General features: G+C 39.8%; 1 protein-coding gene across 4 annotated transcripts in view; it reads right to left on the bottom strand.

The window, feature by feature from the left end:
* strbp (spermatid perinuclear RNA binding protein) overlaps positions 1-10,545 on the bottom strand; it is a 141,879-nt gene extending 131,334 nt beyond the window's left edge. For 2 of the 4 annotated variants that reach the window (XM_070552277.1, XM_070552281.1), the window contains exon 1: positions 8,079-8,270. The gene's annotated coding sequence lies outside the window, so the exon portion shown is untranslated. Of the gene's footprint in view, positions 1-7,566; positions 7,672-8,078; positions 8,271-10,415 lie in introns of those variants that run through there. The other 2 variants (XM_070552278.1, XM_070552279.1) reach the window with 2 other exon arrangements.
* Positions 10,546-10,882: the final 337 nt, after the last annotated feature.

Genomic DNA, 10,882 nt, shown 5'->3' with positions numbered 1-10,882 from the left:
TTTAACATCACAAACACCTGTTTTAACTTTAGATAGCGCTATATTTATGGCGATAACCCGTATAGGACCTCATATGTACCACCATGTTTGATGCAGTGAATAATATTCGTTCAGGACACCCTTGGCTGAACAAAGTAACCCTAATCACTCTTTGTCTTCTCTCCTCTCTTCAACATTTGGCTTTTGTCTGATTTAGTCTTCTTGATGTTCTGACAGATGACAAAGCTTTAAAAACAACAACTGCCGATGTTTTGTCTCTCATCCCAACCCTTCGTTACATCACGGGTAAAAGGGAATGTTTAGGAAATGAAAAATAACATCCTTTATTGAACCACTGAGAAGTCATATTTAATCTAATGTGTGAATGTGTGTGTAAACGGTTGAAAGACTGTGTTGAGAAGCACTTTGGGAGGTTGTAGAACCCTAAGAATGTGCTATAAAAATACAGGCCATTTACTTTCACATCAACGATGTACAAATGATAACTTGGGATTGTCTGACATTACTTCAAAGTGAAGCAAAGATATCCTGACTTATTTAAAAACATAATATATTAGGACTAAACCTTAATTTTTTCGCCATCTGTGATAAAATAAACAACAGATATTGGAAACCCTTCTCGGTTAGGATTGGAGGGATTCTGAATCTTAAATTGAGTGGTTTATGAAACCCAAATTGGGTGGTTCACGCTGCCATCTGGAGCATTTTTTTCTTGTAATAAAAAAGTGAGATGTGAGACACAATTCTTGCAGCAGATAAACACAAACTGCTGCAAGCTATTTACTTTTCACTGGCCACCTTAATTAAAGAAATATTGAACTCTGTCTCTGTCTGCAGAAACACAAAATAAACTGAGAAGCCCTCAAGAAAATTCTCCTTTTAGACCAAAACTAAACCAGAGTGTCTGCAGCAGGCCAAGGCACCAGCTTTAGAAAATATTAATTGTTCAGACAGATTGACAGAGTTTGTAAATCTAAACCCGTGCTCTGATCCTAACAATTATTAACTCCTTCACTGCCATTGACGACAGAAGTCCGCATTTTAAATCCAACCGTTCACTGTCAATAACGACTAAAGTCGTCATTTGCATTTTTTTTACTGTGTGGGCGTCGGAACGAGCCTCCACACCGTGAGAACAAACATCTCAGCTCTAAAGCCGATCTTCATCCGCGTACGTCACACATCACGCGATCAGGAAGCAGAAAATCCATGTGTTAGGAGATCGTTTTGGGCCGCTGCTGTAAAAAAAAACTGAGGCGCAAACCGGAAAAGCTTCTGTCGATCACAATTTGACAACGGATTATGAAAGAACGGATAACGCTTGAAACGCGTGGATTTTTCCGTCTCCTCTTTGTTTTGTTAGTTTTGGCGTTGGCATCATCATAGAGCGCAATGTTCTGTGACTCTTAAAAAAAACAGTAAAAATGCTGAAAAACGCTGGCAGCGAAGGGCTTTTCTGATCAGGAAATGGCTGGCAGTGAATGAGTTAATATTTTAAGATTAGATTAATAAACTTAGAAGTTCCTTGGTGTATCTTGTATTAAAATATGCTTTTTAAAATAAAGTAGTAACAAAGAAATGTTGAAACAGTCTGAATAAATAATTTCTGAGTCGTTTTTTATATGAAGAGGTGCTTAGCTGTGATACAAAAACCCGTACATGGTTATCTCATCCTCTCCCTGCCTCTGTGGTCCCTCTTTGCTTCTCTGCCTTACATCTCATGTCTCTGTCACTCTGACCTATTCCTGGATTCCACACAGAGGTGAAAGGAAACAGGAATGACTGCTGCGAATGTTGGCTGAACCTTTATTTTTTTTTTTTGGTTTCTTTCCGCACAAAAGAAAAATACACTCTTTTTGTACTTGCAGACATGCAAACGCGCAAGAGTCAATATTCCTGTTTTGGTGACTTTGTTCCTTTGCCAGCTGGGGAGATGTTTCCTCAAACATGATGAAAGCCATTCCTGTTCCAGCAGATGACATGATGGGGGACGTGTGTGTGTGTGTGTGTGTGTGTGTGTGTGTGTGTGTGTGTGTGTGTGTGTGTGTGTGTGTGTGTGTGTGTGTGTGTGTGTGTGTGTGTGTGTGTGTGTGTGTGTGTGTGTGTGTGTGTGTGTGTGTGTGTGTGTGTGTGTGTGTGTGTGTTTGCATGTGTATTTGCATGTGTGCTGGTAAACAACACAGAGATATAGTCAGCTGGACGGATCTGAATCAGCAGTGCAGATGGGTCTTTTATTATTGAGTGTGGAGGAAGACGGAAAACACAGGCGTGCCGGTCTCTTCCTCACTACAGCACCATCGGGACTTCAAACTCCCTGTTGTGCTTACAGAATCCTTGGCAGCCAGCCTCCTTATCACCCAATAAGGAAAGCTTTTACTAAAGCTTCAGCCAATTGGATTAGAGCTACATTTCCTTGCCAGACAGAACTCTAAATGTGCTGCTGTAAGCTCAAATCTTAGGCACGGAGGGAAGACTCATATTTCAATGATATCGGAACACAAATGCTGCAGGGAGGTGCAAGGAGAGAAAAACCACATCCTAGGAGATTGCTGTGTTTCCTCGGATGCTGAGAGAGAGTTTCGGAGATTCTAAACAGTTTAAACAGAAAACATAACACAAATCAAACCAGGTTCCCAGCAGCTGAGCTTCCCCGTAAGGACATAAAACAGACGTGGAGGCAGTTGCAGAGTTGGACCAGGTTGGAAATGACAGCAAATAAAAAAAGATGAGGAGAAAAAACTACATGAAAAAAGTGATCGACTCAGTTAAATTTTAGAAAAATTATCGCTTCCTTTATTCCTCAAACATATGTGTAAAAACAAGAATACATAGTCTCATTACTTCATCTGAAATAAATATAACTGCTATTCCTTGAGATAAAGCAAGATTTGAAATCAGAATTGGTGATGCACCGATATGAAATTTTTCGGCCGATATCCGATATTAAGATCGCTGTTGTGGCCGATAACCGATATTCGCCAATACCGATATACTGACATTAATGCTTCTAAATTCAGCAGATTTTGTATAGAATGAAAATTATTAAAACTGAATTTACGTTATTATGTACAGTACACACAACACAAACATTTACGCTTCTGAGATGATTACTTCATTGTCACATGACTTAACAATTACACATCACCCCCCTCACCCTCTGAAACAAGCAAACAAATGGAGACAAGATGGAAAAAATATTGGTTGTTAATATAGGCCCGGTTTTATTTATTGTACTGATATCGATATGTTACAAATAGGGTTGTCACGGTAACCGGTGTAGCGGTACACCCCGGTAAAAAGGTCGACACTAATAATAACCGTCTTGTTTTTAAAAAACTATATTATCTCTGTGGATTACTGTGGCTGCAGTTTAGGCGTTGTGACCCTTACCAGCCACCGTAACATCTGCTGAAGTTGCCGGCGGTAAATGCGCACTTTGTTGTTTACAATCAAAACTTTCTTGAAACTAAAGCTGAAATAATGGCCAAAGGAGGAGACGGCAGCACTCAGGACATTTATTATACCTCAAAGAAGACAAAGTCGGAAGTATGGGCATTTTTTTGGATATTTGAAGAATGCCGAGGGACAGTTGATAGAAGACAGCTGTCCTGTTTGCAGCACGTGCAGAAAAAGTGTCTGTGAAAGGCAGCAATGCTTCAAATCTCATGACACATCTGCATGGCCATCACCCACAACTCTACAGTCAACGCAAGGCAAGCTAACGTTAGCGTTTTAGCTAAAATGCGTGATCCGAGGGTTTGGGTTGAGGGAGAATGTAACGAGTCGCTATATAAAGCAGCCGCAGCGCCCGCTACCTGCATATAAACCGTGTCGCGGACACCCCCATATTGAAATGACGCTATAAATTACGGGGCTCCCAGGGGCAGGTAAGAGTTGGTCTCTCTCCGAGAATAATTATGAATTTAACAATGATTACTGCCTGATGACATTTTCCCACATCTGCAAAGCTCACTGGAAGGACACAAACCGAGGACTATATTTTCCTGATATAGGGTTTATTACTCAAGTAAGGGTTAAAAAAAGTATCTGATTAGAAGGCTACTTGAGTACTGAGTATCATCTGATCTAATATTTTTAAATGATGACAACAGACAAAAAAATAAGAAGTTATCGGCAAATATTGGTATTTCAGACTAAAGGGGAAAAATGAAAACAAATAAACAACATATTTACTAAATAACAATTGTAGGCAAAATTTAGACACAAACTGAGGACAATATTTCCTGATATACAGGGTTCATGTACTTGTCTGAAAATGTAACACGTTTAAAAAAATACCACAATAATACCGAAAACCGTGATAATTTTGGTCACAATAACCGTGAGGTTAAATTTTCACACCGTGACAACATTAGTTACAAAATGACGCCGATATATTGTCCATCCCTAATCAGAAATAGATTTATTACCCAGACTTTTTGCACCATGAAGGAATTTGAAGGTGTTGCATTGCTAACAGCGTGCACACATCAGGTATAAATGTACATCAAAGAAAAAGACAAAAAAAGACTGTATGTGGGCACACTCATCCTTAAAGAAAACTTAAGGAGTTTCACAGATGGGTCAGCTGAGGCCTGGCTTTGATTTCTGATCAGCTCCTCCCCCTTTGACAAGTGCTCTAAAGACAATCTTATCAGATAATCCTACCTTGTGTGGTGTGTTATGAGCACTCTGGTTCTTTGGAAAGCACGTCCTGACCACTCTAATCATAAATTTGCGCTTTCAGACATATTGGAGTGTATTTGATTTGCAAGGACAAACAAGCCTGTTGAACGTGACATGTAGCCAATCAGAAAGTGAATTGATGGAAGCATGAGGCATGCTTTTCCTTTGCCATGATTTTTTTTACTCCGAAGTCACGCTTCATCACAAGATTTCTTGTCTGACTGTGGAATGTTTGTGAGTGAAAGCGGTTTGTGTGTAGTTTTTGCCAACTTGCTACACACCACACACTTCAGGACCAAAACTGGTATATCTGTGATATTTTTTATCTCCATGTGGTCTCTCACGCTTTGAAAATCAGCCACCAATTAAAAAATCCTGCCATGTGAACCAGGCTTAGGTGCAGGTATTTGTGTGAGTGGGAGCGAGATGAGTGGAACTGTCAATTTGTCTGTTTGTCCTGTATGCTTTGTGTACCTACGGTAATATCATTTATCTCAATGTGCCCTTAATCTGTGCGTAGAAACAAAGTTCCATTAGTAGAAATTAAATCCATGTCTAAATCCATTGAGGCAAGCCCTCAAAATCATGCTTCAATCCCCTGATTGATACATCAAACACCAACGCCAAACTGTAGAATGGTAAAAAGGCCAGAAAGCATCCTATAAAAAGGGAAATTGGCAAAAATTATACAGAATTTGCACAAAAATCATCAGTTTTTATGATACATGTCAAAACCTCACTATAATTTGAGTTATTTTACCTGTTTTTATGGTAAAATTTGGAAATAAAAAATTCCTTAAAAAAATGCTAATTCATGTTAATCTAGTTAAATAAACCAAAAAAAACATTAAGTGAGGGGAAAATTTGCCAAAACTAATGTCAAACAGCCCTAAATGAAAGAAGCTCATGCTACAACAAAACATACAAAAACATGCTTAAAGAAAAAAATGTAAGTATGAAAAGCAATGTTGGTTTTCTGTTTGGTTGTTATCTTATCAATAGAAAGAATGTCGGTAATTAATAAAGAGGCGCAGTTGTTATTAATGTAACATATGCAAGACATTATTAGTTTGTCCAAGGAAGCGTATTTTCATGAATGCGGGGAAAAAATAAAGGATCAGTATCTCGTAAAAACTAGAAAGGTTTTCCTTTATTCCAAGAAACTTTCTCATTACAAGATAGCTTTTCGTTACTACGAGATGCTAAAACACGTTATTAAATGATAATGATTAATGACAAGTGACCCGCACTTGTATAGCTCCTTTCAGCGTCAGAGGACTCCAAAGCGCTTTACACTACAGTGTATCATTCATCCATTCACACACACACACACACACACACACACACACACACACACACACACACACACACACACACACACACACACACACACAGATGGTAATGAGCGATCCTGCCGACCATCACCAGCAGGCAAGCTGGGTTAAGTGTCTTGCCCAAAGACATAACAGCAGCATTCTCTGGTTGGAGCCAGGGTCGAACCTGCAACCTTTCGATTACTGGCCAACCCGCTCTACCTCCTGAACTACTGCTATGAGATACTACAACTTGACACCTTCTCATTACTACGAGGTACTAAAACACGTTAGAACGAGATAGCTTCTTGTTACTACGAAGTACTAAAACGCGTTAGTACAAGATAGCTTCTTGTTACTACGAGGTACTAAAACACGTTAGTACGAGATAGCTTCTTGTTACTACGAGGTACTAAAACACGTTAGTACGAGATAGCTTCTTGTTACTACGAGGTACTAAAACACGTTAGTACGAGATAGATTCTTGTTGCTACGAGGTACTAAAACACGTTAGTACGAGATAGCTTCTTGTTACTACGAGGTACTAAAACACGTTAGTAGGAGAAAGTTCTTCGTCAAAACACGTTTTATACGATGTTCTTAGGAAATAGTTTCTTGTTAAAGCAAAATTTATATCACATTATAACAAGAAATGTTTCCCTCATTACAATATTCTGTGCTCCTTAGTTTTTTTTTTTCATATGCACTTTTGGCAATACACTTCTGTGGTCCACCTCTCCAATCAGCAGGAAACACAAATATAGACACAATCAAGATGTTAAATATCATACAAGCCAAAAGTCAGTGCATTAAACACACCACCACTGAATGTTTCCCTCCCTCTAACACAGGCAGGCTACTGTATGCAGCAAAAGAGGAGCCTTATGCAGCTGTAACAGGCAGCAGCTAAAGAAGTCTGTGTTTCCACTCAATAAACCAACTCTATCTAGGCGAGTGCTGGGACAACACCAGGGCACTTCAGCAAAGACACCTCACATTTCCACCTAACTGGGGCAGCTATGTTTGCAGGTTCACCCAAAACACGTGAAACTGGATGGAGCAAATAAAAATAACTCAAAGCCATTAGTCAAGTTTGTGGATCACCAGGGACCAGAAGACCTGATAAACCAACACAGACTGGTAGAAACTGCTACAGCTGCAGCAAACAGCCACTCATTATTTAGCCAGTAAATCAAAACAGCTGAATCTAACCATACTGGCAATAAAAAAAGTTATTTTACACTAAACAGCTGATGTTAAAACCCTGCAGTGAGGAATTAAAGTTTAGATTTACTGGACAGGTGCAGGTATGCAAACGAGCTGGTCCAACAAGAAGAGTGAGTAGCTCAGCGTTTTTAACTGTCAGTCCACACACACACACACACACACACACACACACACACACACACACACACACACACACACACACACACACACACACGCACGCACGCACGCACGCACGCACACACACACACACACACACACACACACACACACACACACACACACACACACGTATGGTGTGAGGAAGCATCAGTGATGAAAACACAGTTCCTCAAAAACGTACTTTTAGTTCCTTAAAGCGAGGAAGCGTGAAGCTGAAGATGAACGAAAACCGGGTGTTTTGTGACACCTCCACCAGCCAGAACTCCAACAACAAACCCGTTATGATGAAAGCAAACAAAGAACCGAGCTGTTCTGATACACGGGGCGGAAGTGGACAATCAGACACCTGCTGTAGAGCAGCACTGTCAAAAAGAGCCCCGGGTTTAATATTTTTATGTAAAATACCCAAAAGCAAAACAAAAAAACACCCTCCAGAGACGCGGAAAATACTTTACTATCACAATATTAATAAAAACGTTTTACTCCTAAACAGTTCGTCTTTCTCTGCTTACGGAAAAAGTGAAACCAAAAACATTTAGAGCAACTTTGAATTAGAGTTAACGGAAACGTGCACCGGCTACAACCAGGAGACGGAACTAAAATCGCTAATATCCTTACTTCAACTTTAACTTAATCACTTGGAATGAAAAAATGCGGAAAAAACGGCCAAAAACAAATCCTGAAACGACTTACGGTGTTAGTAAACAGCTGTGTAGGAGTCCGTCACTGACAACAGAGTAAACAGAAATCCAGAAAAGGCTCGGTTCGATAGAAAACAGCGCCGGTCCGGCTGCTTCGAGCACGAGTCGCTCACTGAGCAGCAGCAGCAGCAGAAGCGCCTTGACAACCAGGGAGCGAGCACGAGACCGGAGCCGCCTGCTGGTCTCTAGCACGAGACAGCAGCAGCGAGTGAGAATTCCCTCGAGATGAATGGAGGGAATGCGCATGCGCGGACGTGGTCGACTCATTCGAGAGAAGGGCTGAAAATGGCAAGTGCAAAAAGGGCTGCATTTACATACGGAGAAATTATGGGAAGCCAGTTGGTCATATAATAATTGGCTTTTTTTCATAGCAAATTTTCCATATAACAAATCTTACAAATCAATGAGCATTTAAATTACCTATAATACCGTCAGACCAATCCACCGTCAGTAGTTTAGGAATCTGGATATTTATAGATATTCTCAAAAGCATTCTAAGAATGTTGTCCATAAGAAAAAGTCACCTTTTTTATAATGTAAACATATTTTAAATAGCAAAGATGTCCTTCAGCTTATCAAATGTTAATATTATGAGGTAAGAAACTAAGTCAAGCATCAATTATGATCACACAAAATACAACTTTAAACATAGAACTTCATGTCATATATTGCACATATTTGAATTTTAGCTACAGCCCAAAACACAGGGCATATACCATTTAAAAATCCAAAATGTTGACTCTGACAAAGAAAAAACTATCTATAAGGTGTTCCTTGGGAGGTGAATTATGAATGTGCACATCCAATCAAACAAAGGAACAATGATGCCTTTAAATTAGAAGTAACACCAAAACAGATCACCCCTTCATGATCCCTGCATACCGATATTCACTAAATTCTTGTGCATACGCAGCATCACTTATTCCACAACCAACTTTAGCAAAACTATTCCTATTTAACATAATAGATGGAAATAAATCAGAACGAAAATAGCTGTCGCAACACAAACATATAAGAAAAGTACTATTGCTGTATTTAAAAATGGTTGCTCATATTTAACAATATTACAAAATCAACGACAAAAAACTTGGGAAAAAAAGAGCCAACGAGTGAAAAAATAATAAACAGCTGTTTGATCTGAACAGATGACTAAATTTTATTTAAATCTCTAAATCTCTTCTTTCTATATACCTCAGTTGGGAAATTTATTTTGGCAGGACATTTGTTTTGAGTTATGTTTGATGCAATTATAACCTATTCATCTAACTTTTATTTTATGTCATTTTACTTAGAACATATTTTATTTCTCTTATAAACAAGACTTGTGGCCATATCTGCTGTTCATAAAGTGTACTTGGCCATTATATGTTACAACAATCTGCCAAAACTATCACCCCGATTTAGCCTAGTGAACTAGACCAAATTCTTGCTTTGCAAAGTTCAAATAATACATTTATTTAGCTTGAGCAGCTAAATGAGCAGGCAGCTCCGGGCTCGGGGTTAGCTTGCCAGACTAACCCCGATTTAGATGGGTTTAAAATTAAAAGTGAAAAAGTGCTTTACATGTAAGGAGAGCAGTACAGCTTTGATGATATTCTATTGAGAAAAAAACATTAATTTAATTGATCAAAAAGGAGAGCTGTAAATGTGGATATATAAAATTAAGATAATCAATGAAATTACGACTTTAATTAAACATAAATAGTTTAATACCTACATATTAATGTGATTAATAGATTAGGTCTGCAGCAACTAAACACTGGAATTAAATCAAAGAGGATTAGCCTATTAAAGTGCAATGAATCAATTGTTCGGTTACATGTTGACTTTGTGCCAAAGCAGTTAAAGGAAACAAAAAGAGGATAAAAGTCATCACAGAAAGACAGTCTTATAAATTATTCAGCTGCAGAACCTCGCTTCTGCTTGTCTTGGCTTCATGCAGCACCGAACCCCTCTATGGTGCGCGCAGCATCGATCTGAGAGGGCGTCACGGTCACCAATTAAAACAAATCTCCTGGTAAAATGAAGTTCAATCAACATTCCTGTTGCAGTAAACGCGCGTGACCGGTCAGCCAGATCAGCCCGGGATTAGCGGGCTTCTGTCAACTATCAATAGCCATGTGCCTGCAAGGCTCAAAGGGAAGAGGAGGAGGAGGAGGTGAGGAGCGGGGGACGAGTTTCAGTGCAGACCGAGCGATGATGCTGTTTGTCCTGCGCGCGGATCGGAGGAGAGACGAGACAGAAATGTAGTCCTGAATCCGGAAGATGTAGTGATGATGGGAATGATGGAGCCAGGAAAAGTGTTAAATAAAGGGAGAGAGGGGTGTACCTGAACGCTGCTCCCGTTCAGCCTGCCGACATTACTTCCCACTCAGTGACGCTTCCAGGGATGCCGCTCACTCCGAGCTGCTCTCCGCCGAACGGGAATTTAGACGACGGGATTTGTTCACGTGGCCGCCCTCGGTGCTTGTAATTGGCGGAGCGGCACGAGCTGCGCGCGAGCTCGCCAGCACCTGTACGGCAGAGAGAGACAGATGATGTCCTCCTCTCAGGATGGGAATTTGTGTCTCCTTTTGATTTAAACTTTCTTGACTTGACCCAAAAAAGTCTAAAAATGCAAAACCGAGAGAAAACAAGCTTAAAATATTTATGTTTCTGCTGATTGTTGATGTAAAAAAGATGAGCCTCCAGATGTGTCCAGAATAACAGAGCCTAAATCTGTTGCACACCTGTTTTTTTCCTAACCTTGCAGAGAAGTCTGCAGGGTATATCATGAACATAGGCAACTCATTAAAA

Source organism: Nothobranchius furzeri, chromosome 6 (assembly GCF_043380555.1).
Source record: "Nothobranchius furzeri strain GRZ-AD chromosome 6, NfurGRZ-RIMD1, whole genome shotgun sequence".
Lineage (NCBI taxonomy): Eukaryota > Metazoa > Chordata > Actinopteri > Cyprinodontiformes > Nothobranchiidae > Nothobranchius > Nothobranchius furzeri.
Note: the sequence above shows the minus strand (reverse complement) of the source record. Positions and strands in the feature narration are given on the sequence as shown.